Source organism: Ictalurus furcatus, chromosome 22 (assembly GCF_023375685.1).
Source record: "Ictalurus furcatus strain D&B chromosome 22, Billie_1.0, whole genome shotgun sequence".
Lineage (NCBI taxonomy): Eukaryota > Metazoa > Chordata > Actinopteri > Siluriformes > Ictaluridae > Ictalurus > Ictalurus furcatus.
Genome location: NC_071276.1, coordinates 9537904 through 9548790, shown reverse-complemented (window position 1 = coordinate 9548790; position 10887 = coordinate 9537904).

The window sequence follows — 10887 nt, the reverse complement described above, 5'->3', positions numbered from 1 at the left end:
ACTGGAAAAGCAAAGTAGAACAAGCCTTGACAGTTGTGCCTGACATAAATAAGTCGTGTAATGACATCCTTTGGGATTTTTGGGATGGTGTCATGGTTTTAGATTTCAGGACAAGTGGTTGTGTGTTAAATATGTTTTCAATATTGAGTGTAGCAGCTTTTTCAGACAAACTGAAGATATAATGCAACACTTAAAAGTCAATCAGTCAACTGACTTAGAAGGTCAATTTGTATTGTACTGGTGAAACATACAAGACAATACAGTTGAACGTTACACACGACCACATGACAAGCAAATCATATAACATGTATAAGACAGGGATATAATAAATATAAATACCATATAATGACTATAGACTAAATATAAAGACAAAGAGACACCTAATAAAGACTAAATGAATACAAAGCATAATATTTTATTTGGCAATGCAGTGCTGGCGGTGAAGGATGTGATATATTCACTGTTTTGTGATAGCAATGTGTTGAGCAGCCTGATAGACTGAGAACAGTCATTCATTTTATATTTATAATGTCTAATAAGTCTATAATGTCCTGGTAGCATTAAAGCATCTGTACTATATGTGAGATTAACCAGAATAATAATTGTAAAACATTTCTCCATTCTGAGAAAACTCACTTACTGTATAATGGACATCTAAGAGTAATTGTTAAATCCTAACAGTTATCTCTCTCACGCCCTCAGTTTCAGTAACTGCTTTATCCTGGTCAGTGTGTGGTGGACCTGGAGCTAATCCCTGCAACAATGGGCACAAGCTTGGAGAATTAATCCTGTGTGGGACGATATTCCATCACAGGGTACCATGCACACACATTTCTACACATCTAGAGGCAATTTAGTGTGGCCAGGCCAAACCCATGTGAACACGAGGTGCACACACAACTCCACACAGACAGTAACCCAAGCCCAGGGTCGAACCTAGGACCCCAGAGCTACGAAGCAACAGTGCTACTTACTGCACCACCATGCCCCCTTAACAATTAAATTAAGTTCAAGGTTTTATTCAGAGTTCATTTAAATGTGTGTAATGAGCATTTAATTGATCTTCAGACATCCTTCCTATGCACTATTCAGAAAATTCAGTTATGCATGTAGGGTGTTTACCTACAACGGAGGGGTGTCTCAGTTACATGTGATTCTGACCTTGGTCCAGTAGGTGATTAAAAAAAAAAATTCTGTACAAATGACCTGGAAGAGTTTATTAATTTGGTGAGAAAACCCATTTGGAAAACAGTCTTCCCATTACAGAATTCTTGTTTGTGTTTGGATGTGCCTCCTGTTAGCCTTTTTATAGACACTATGCTCTACGAGCCACCAAAGATCCTGGAGACAAAGCTTCGTGAACATGGGCGGGAATGGGCGAGTGGGCTCAAGGAGTAAAGAAAATCATTCAAATGGCAAACCCACCTAATGATTAGAGATTTAATCTTGGGGGGAAAGACCTGCACCTTTAAGCCCATTTTTCTTGAGCAATGTCAGCTCTATGTGAACTACACACAGGTGATTTGCATAATCTGAATGGTGCACCCAGAAAATCGATTTAAGTATCTGCGTAACCCAACTTTGAATACTTACAAATTTCCCTTGTAAACATTGGCATAACTTTTTCACTGAAATCGCTAACTGTGGATATTCCTTTGCATAGATGACTGAATACATGTCAAACCCTTTTAGAAACTAAGGGTTTATCTTACTGTATCTATTTTAGCTACTATAATATTTACACAAGGTATCAAATGAGATTTATTGTTCCATTCCTATTTAGGTTTGCATAACAAATCAGTGAGTTTGTTAAGCTGTATAGGCACAATGCCCAGAGACACAACAGATTAGAATGAAATACTAGAAAGATAAAGAAAAAAAAGATGAAGATTTTTCCTCCTGTGATCTTATTTTGCCCATATTTTAAAGAACTAGGTCAAAAATCAGCCTTTTTTTTTTTTTTTTTTTTTTTTTTTTGGAAATGACATCTCTTTGTAGTCATGGTAACTACAATAGTTAGCAGGGATAAGATGAGATAATAAGAGCCAGCTGTGGTCCATAAAGCTGACTATCATAAAGGGGACTGTTTTCTGTCTAAGACTTATGTCTTGTTCTCATGTGCTTTGGCTTTGTAGCAGACACTTTCTGTGCTTTAGTGGGAAATACACCGTGTGTTTTGACACTTTTTAAGCCAATATCCTGAAATGAACCTGGCTTTAGTGGTTATATTCAGTATGCATTCATTGTGCAATATGTTATTTAAAAAAATTTTAAAAAGCATGCGATATAATCTGTTTCAGTAAATGTACTGCTCAATGACTCACTGGTTCTACTTAGTGCTTCAATATTTACATAAAATAAATATGTCTGTCAATTATTTACCGCTTGATTTTTATTTATTATTATTTATTTTTTTACAGTGATTTCCTTATAAGACAGATTGTAGATGGTTTTCACTATATAGTGCATTCATGCAGGTTATACTGTAGCGATGGCTATGGCTTTGGCTGAATCATCCCATCCTACCCACAATCCCTTGCACCCAGCTGTGATGTGTTGCTAGTGAGTACACAACAAACAGTAAAGAGATATATATATATATATATATGAAACATACAGTAGATCAGGACATTTGTGAGGATGTTTCTGACCTCTGATGGACATTCAAATCCTGAGTTACACTATAATTTTGTTTTACTTTCTCTCCCGAGCACTGGCATTAAGTAATAAACCATGACAGTGCAGGCTTTTATAGGAAAACAAGAAGGTGGTGTAATGAGGTCTGACTCAAAGTGGAGTTACTTGAATCCACCCTGAAGTTGATTATTTTCCAACAGGACATCCTGGAGTGTTTTATTCCTCTTATACTTCAGCAATTTGCTTAGTGGCTTAGCACGTTTGCCTAGCACGTCCAGGGTTGGAGGTTCGAATCCCACCTCCACCCTGTGTCCATGGAGTTTGCATGTTCTCTCTGTGATTTGGGGGTTTCCTTTGGGTACTCTGGTTTCCTCTCCCAGTAAAAATACATGTGTTGTAGGTTGACTGGCATTTCTAAATTGTCCATAGTGTGTGAATGTGTGTGTGATTGTACCCTATGACAGGGTGTCCCCTGCCTTGTGCCTGGAGTTCCCTAGGATAGGCTCAACCGTGACCCTTTGTAGGATAAGCAGCATGGAAGATGGATGGATTGCATGTCATACTGTTAGTCTTTTATAGTTTCATTAATTTTGTGGAACATGTGTAAGACAAGTTAGTTCCTGTTTTCACTTACACTACTGTATATGGCCATTCTTCTAGGAAGGCTTTCCACTAGATTTCGGTGCATGGTTGTGGCAATTTGTCCATTCAGCCACAAGAACATTAATGAGGCCCGGCACTGATGTAGGGCGAGAAGATTACAGTTCAACCCAAAGGTGTTCGATGGGGTTGAAGTCAGGGCTCTGTGCAGGACACTTGAGTTCTTCCACTCCAACCTTGACTAACCATGTCTTCATGACTGGCTTTGTGCATGGGGCATTGTCATGCTGGAACAGGTGTGGGTCCCTTAGTTCCAGTGAAGGCAAATTCAAATGCTACAGCATACAAAAAACTATATCCTATACAATTGTGTGCTTCCAATTTTGTGGCAACAGTTCAAGGAAGAACCACATATGGGTGTGATGGTCAGGTGTGCTCATACTTTTGGCCATATAGTGTATATTATAACAGCTATAAACAGTCTTTTCTCCACCAGCCTCACACAGCCTCACTCTCATGGAGGTATTAAAACAAAAAAACATAGCTTGTTATGTTGCCAAGAAACTGGAAAACATGAAGTTCTCTCTCTCTAAGACTTTCCTGTGAAGGAAAACTTCCTGATCATTATTTGGCACATCCTCCATTGACATCTCTGTGAATGAGCTGTTCATTTAAAACAAATAATGTATTACAACGAGTGCATTTCTAGAAACCTGATTTGAATTTATTGTCAGAGCCATGCTGTTGTAGAAATTTAACCAACACATTCTGACCAAACAGATTTGAGAATTCAAGGGAACAAGTCTGACATCATCCTCTCAGGTTATAAAAGAGAAATATCTTCATATCGTGATTGGTGTGACCTGCAGCTTTTTATGGATAGCACAGGATTTACCTTCCACTCCTTCTCTCTTCCCTCCATTTTTAATTTTTGGGGCTCCAAACTAAACACATGCTAATTTCAGCACTGAACTCTTCACAGAGCCGTGCTGAAGAGAGAAGGGTTCCTGACCAAGGGAAAATTTACAGAACACTATCTAAACATAGTCTCTGTGTGGCAAAGATTGAGGAGAAGAGACAGAAAGTGTGTGAGTGTGTGTGTGTGTGAGTGTGTGTGTGTGTGTGTGTGTGTGTGTGTGTGAGAGAGAGAGAGAGAGAGAGAGAGAGAGAGAGAGAGAGAGAGAGAGAGAGAAAGAATTTATAAGAGAGGCAGGAAGTTCAGGATGCAGCTTTGGATCTTTCTCCTGCTATTGAGAGAGAAAGAAAAAGGTAAAATGAGAAAGGGATTAATCCTTGTGGAAACATAATGTTTTTATCTGACTGCACAGTACTATTTGTAACCCTCTCACTTACAAGTGTGTACCCTCTGTTTCTAGGATCGTTATGTAACCATATCAAATAGATCCTTCAATCTATTATATAGGCCTTTCAAACTACAATGAACACTATAATCTCCAAGGGTGCTTCAAAATGTTCTTTGTATAGTTAAGGGCTCTTAACTATACAATCCCCAGATTGACAACTGAACAAGGGTTCTAGACTTTACCTTTTTTCTAAGAGTGTTTTATTCATGTGCTGATACAATAATTGGAAATATGGTCTTATATATGGTATATGGTAGAGTAGAAAGTGCACACCATCAGCCACACCACTTGATCTAACACACACACACACACACACACACACACACACACACACACATATATATATATATATATATATATATATATATATATATATATATATACAGAAATGCAAAGATACATCACCTGAGGCATCTTAATCAGAACCTTTACATATACCAGAGTATCCCCCTTTTATGGCAAAATGCATTTCATTTATTTATTTATTTATTTTTAAGCCATGAAAATGAAATTGTAACATACAGTAAGAGTTCCAGTGTGGGTCTCTTCTAATGCTAACAGAAGAAAACCCCACTTCTCTCTAGAAAACACAACAATGTAAAGTGTATCTACTAAAAGTTATTAACATGAGAGCTGAACACAGCTAATATGCCTTGAACATATAGTCCAGTAGTTAAAATCTGATAGGAACCATGCCAAGCTGTTTTATTTTTTTGTACATCTAAAAATTTCCAAAGAATTTCAGAGGAGACTTTAGAAGCAAGTCTGACTGATAATAATGACATTGTAATTTCATTACATTTTAGATGATATGGTTATCATTCATTTATTCATTCATCGTCAGTAACCTCTACCCTGGTCAGGGTCATGGTGGATTCGGAGTCTATCCAAGGAAAACAGAGCCTGAGGAGGGAATACAGTCTGGATGAGTCAGCAGTCAATTGCAGGGCATCACACACACACACACACACAGTCACGCAATTTAGCAGAGCCAATCCATCTATCAGCATGTCTACCAGAAATTGGAAACTCTGGAGGAAGCTTTACCGTAGTAAGGTTTATGGGCATATGATAAGGCATATTGTATTAATATGATTTAATATGATTGAGTCATGACATGCCACAAAACTTTGTGAAAAAAGGTAAAAAAAAAAAAAGAGTCCCATATTTTTTCTTAAATGAAAAAGTGTCTAATATTAAACATTTTCTTTCAGTATTTGCTGTAGCAGGGACATAAATGATCCTGAATTACATATGATGGTCAGACACACTAAATTAGTCAGCTCAGCATTCAGCAGCTGCATTCAAGAGGATCGAGTTGTATGGGAAGACTTTTAACTCAACCTCCAACACCAATATGTTAACAGGTGTCCATATTAGAATGCGACTCATATGTCTTGGAAACCGTTTACTTGTATCTAGCATAAAGCATATCTGTTCCACATTCATATAGAGATACTGTGTCATATGAAGCACAGATAAAACATATTTCAGTTCAAGTTTATTTTTTCAGTCTGGTTTTCCAGTAGACCCAGCTTTTGGTTGCCAAAAAGCTGGCAGCGCTAAAAGCTGCAGGTGACTCTGGAAAATTCGACCATACCTTACATCCATTCTCAGCTACCACTTTTAAAGAATTCTGAGGTGAAGAGCACACCCTGCCCTACTCATGTTGAGAGGCATATTTTTCTGTTGAGGCTTGTGGGAGAGCATAAGACTTCCTAAATTAATAGAAATAAAGTGCTGTGTTAGATGCAGGCGATTCTGGAAAATCTCATCATACTGTAATTCAGTCTGTTCTTGGCCACAATAAATGAGAAAGCTTGAACAATAGATTTTAAGAAATCATGGTCTGACATACAGGGGATTTTATTGAGGAAAAGCTCTGCTGAGGCCCGTTGGGATGCTGAGGAGATCCTGGAGCCATGAGCTCCAAACAGCAACACAGTTTGTTTAAATTCTGCCTTAACTGGGCCTGTAGATAAGTTTACATTCTATGAGAATGGCCAAGCACACTCTCAGTCCATTAATGATAATGCCTTGCTTTTCTGCCTGAGTGCAAACACGGGCAGTGACAGAATGCATGTGTTTTTATTTTTTTATGTGCGTGCATTGGAGTTGAGCGTGCTGGTTTACACTCATGTCAGACTAAATCATATGTACACTGAAACAAGATGAAATAATATTACTTTTACTGCCACTGGATCACTTCATGAGGCCACTTAGGGCATGGCTGTGCTGTGATTCTTCCTCGCCAGCTTAATGCCAGTTTCAGCATACAGCCCCTGTAAAAGCCAAATGCTATGATTTGTTCCATGACCTCATCCAAACTGTTATTGGCCTTTGAAGAAACAACAAAGGTAGCAGCTAATGTTTCAAGCCTTTTGGACCTCATGTTGTGACAAAGAGTGAAATGAAAGAACAATATGTAGAAGAATAGATAATATTTTTACAAAATGGACATTGGCAAGATAATCTGCATTAATACTTCAGTGACTGATTGCATATGTCATTGTTTCTAGCTAAATATTTAATGGAAATGTTATGCAGGTTTACCATAGCTTTATCGTCATAAATTTAGGGTCTTGGACTAATATGCAATACCTCCAATGCTCAGTGTCAAGGCTCAAAAATTATTTACAGTTCACTCCGAAAGTATTTGAATTGCTCTCACAATGTTTCTGTCATCAGCTGTTGTTGTTTTCATTGGCTGACCTATTCCATGTCTGGTTGTTAGTACACCAGTGGTTTCTTTCTTTTTCAGGACATTCCAAATTGTTGTATAGGCTATGCCCAATGCTTGTGCAATGGCTCTGATAGATTTTCCCTCTTTTCTCAGCTTCAAAATGGCTTGCTTTTCTCCCATTGACAGCTGTCATGTTGATTTACCAATATAACAGGGCACACCTGGGCAGCAACAAACACCTATCAATCACATGTTCCAACATTTTTGATCACTTAAAAAAAAGGGTGGTTTCAAACAAATGGTGTTATGTTCTAAGCTGTTTATCACATCTAGACATAAATATGAGGAAATGAAAGCTGAAATTTAGACCTATCATCTCATATTCATATTTTGATCTCTAACACTTGCTGTTCCAATATTTTTTGAAAGGGCCTTAACCTAATTAATAAAAGGCCCATCAACTGTATATAAATTAGGTTAAGTTTTCTGGTTTTAAAAACAATTTTAAGCATCCTTTAGCATGGCTGTGCAGCTGAATCTGGCACCACTGATAAGCATAAATTGCAATAACTTATAATTTATTTACAATTTTTACCAATTACAACAATAAAAATTACAAGCTATACAGGTCACATAAAACTGTTATGGATTCGGTTGCTGACTGACTACTTCAGCTCCAAGCACTCTGTTTGTCTGACTGGCATTGATATGTTTTAAGTTTGAGATGTCAGGCCTGTTCATTACTCTTTCAGTGATTGGCAGTTGGTTACGAGGTTCTGCTCCTTTGAGAGATCAAGCAGGACAAACTAAGAGTGCACTGTCCAACAAATGTTGAGATATTTTTTCCTATGCAAAACCCACCTACGCACACTACTATTCACCCCCAGAGATTCTGAAATGACCCAAAATGACGTATTAAAAGCCTGTTGTCAAATTTGCGTTAATCATGCCTCCCATTAAAACACACTGTAATTGAATATTCCATAGAAGCCCATAGAACCCATGCTTCACTGGATTCCTATCAGAGGCAGGGCAGGAGCTTCAAAGAAGATTTTCACACAGGCTGTACCATCCACTGTAATATTATCAAACACCATAATAATGCAGTGAGACATGCGATCATTTGGTGCTAAAAAAATTCACCAAGAGTAGACACATACACTGTAGTGTATATGTGACCAAAAGTATGTGGACATATGACCATTACACCCATATGTGGTTCTTCCCCAAACTGTTGCTACAAAGTTGTCTAGGATGTCTTTGTATGACATAGCATTACAATTTCCTATCACTGGAACTAATGGGCCTAGTCCAAACCTGTTCCAGCATGACAATGTGACTTTGCACAAAGCGAGGTCCATGAAAACATGGATTGCCAAGGGTGGAATGAAAGAACTTGAGTGTTCTGCACAGAGCCCAGACTTCGACACCACTGATCACCTTTGGGATGAATTTGAATGCTGACTTCACCCTAGGCCTTTACACCCAAAATCAGTGCCTGACCTCAGACTTCACAATGCTCTTGTGCAAGACCTCACAATGCTCTTGTGGCTGAATGGACCCAAATCTCCACAGCCATGCTCCAATATCTAGTGGAAAGCCTTCCCAGATCAGTGGGGGTTATTATAATAGCAAGTAGTGGACTAAACTATATGGATTGGGATGTTCACCAAGCACTAAGCATCTAATTGTGATGGCCAGGTGTCCACATACTTTTGGCCATATAGTATTCATATTTTAATTAAATTTTAGGGGAGGCTAGGATTCCTGTGTAACCTTAAAGCAATCGCCTGTTCTGCAGTGGATTTAATTTATAGTTGCAAAAGTTAAAAAAAAATTAAGTACTGCTGGTCTATTGTTTTCAAAATTCCCTTCTACTGCTACCTTAAATCTGATAAATGCGTATTTGCAATAAACAATGCAAAATAAAAGAAATTAAGGTTAGCATTTGACTCAGTCATAATTATAAAAAATCTTAACGTTGGCACAGGGGCTGGCATAGAAATGTGCGATGCAATCAATAATTCAATATAACATAAGCTCTCCAAAATCTCAAAAACCTCAAAAAAAAAACAAAAAAAACTGTGTTGTAGATTCAAATTTCAGGTTTCAAGTTTATTTGTCATGTGCACAAAATGTCAGGGACAGTTATACATTAAAATGCTTGTTGTGATACTTATGTACTCTACAGCTGTGCAATACAAAAATATATGTAAAAGGATAAGGGGGAAAAAATTATTTTTTTTTACAAATACACTAGGAAACTGGTATGTATGGTAAAGTATAGAGCCCAACTGTAGACACTGGAATATGTGCAATGTGCAGTTACAGTATGTGAACAATAATGCAAAAGGTAAAAATAAATAGTAGCTGAGTGCAATGTGTAGGGTCTGAGAAGTCATTTGTAGATGTCTATAGAGATTTGATGGGAAGTGAAGAAATCAGAGGGGTCAAGATCCAGTTTGTTAACTGACATCCAATCTCAGGTGTCAGCATGAAGTTAGTAGCCTACTACTGTCACCTCCCTCACATGAAGGAGTAAAAATATTTATCATTCTAAAAATATCGTTGCCTAATCTGGCATATGTTGTGTCTATTCATCAGCTCCACAATAAAGGCACAAATCATGTAACCCAAGTCACCCAAAGTATCTGAAGAATATGTGCAGGAGGATCTAACTGTTCTCTTATAAGAACTTCACTGTATGAATGAACAAACACAGAGAATTGAGTATATCTGATGTAGACTGTGTGACATGTTGAAACTATATGACGTTTATTTTCCTGTTTATCCAAAACAGACACAAATAATGTGTCTTTAAAATATGATTAAAAGCTGAGGTTAACCAAAGCTGAGGTAAAAACTGCGGTAAAAAGCTGAGATAAAAAGCTGAGGTAAACAAAAGCTGAGGTAAAAAGGTGAGGTAAACAAAAGCTGAAGTAAAAAGCTGAGGTAAACTAAAACTGAGGTAAAAAGCTGAGGTAAACAAAAGCTGAAGTAAGAAGCTGAGATAAAAAGCTGACTTAAAAAATCTGAGGTAAAAAGCTGTGGTAAACAAAAGCTGAGATAAAAAGCTGAGGTAAAAAGATGAAGTAACAAAGTTGAAGTAAAAAGCTGAGGTAAAAATCTGAGGTAAAAATCAGAATAGATAAGATGAGATAATGAGATAAAAAGCTGAGGTGAAAAAGATGAGGTAAAAAGGTGAAGTAAAATAACTAAGGTGAAAAAGCTGAGGTAAAAAAACTGAGGTAAAAAAACTGAGGTGAAAAAGCTAAGGTAAAAAGCTGAGACAGAAAGCTGAGGTAAAAAGCTGAGGTAAAAAAGACTGAGTTGAAAAAGATGAGGTAAAAAAGCTGAGGTAAAAAGATGAATTGAAGAATCCGAGGTGAAAAAGATGAGGTAAAAAATCTGAGGTAAAAAGGCTGAGGTGAAAAGGCTGAGGTAAAAAGGCTGAGGTGAAAAAGCTGATGTAAAAAGCTGAGATAAAAAGCTGAGACAGGAAGCTGAGGTAAAAAGCTGAGGTAAAAAGTCTGAGTTGAAAAAGATTAGGTAAAAAAACGTGAGGTAAAAAGATAAATTAAAGATTCAGAGGTGAAAAGGCTG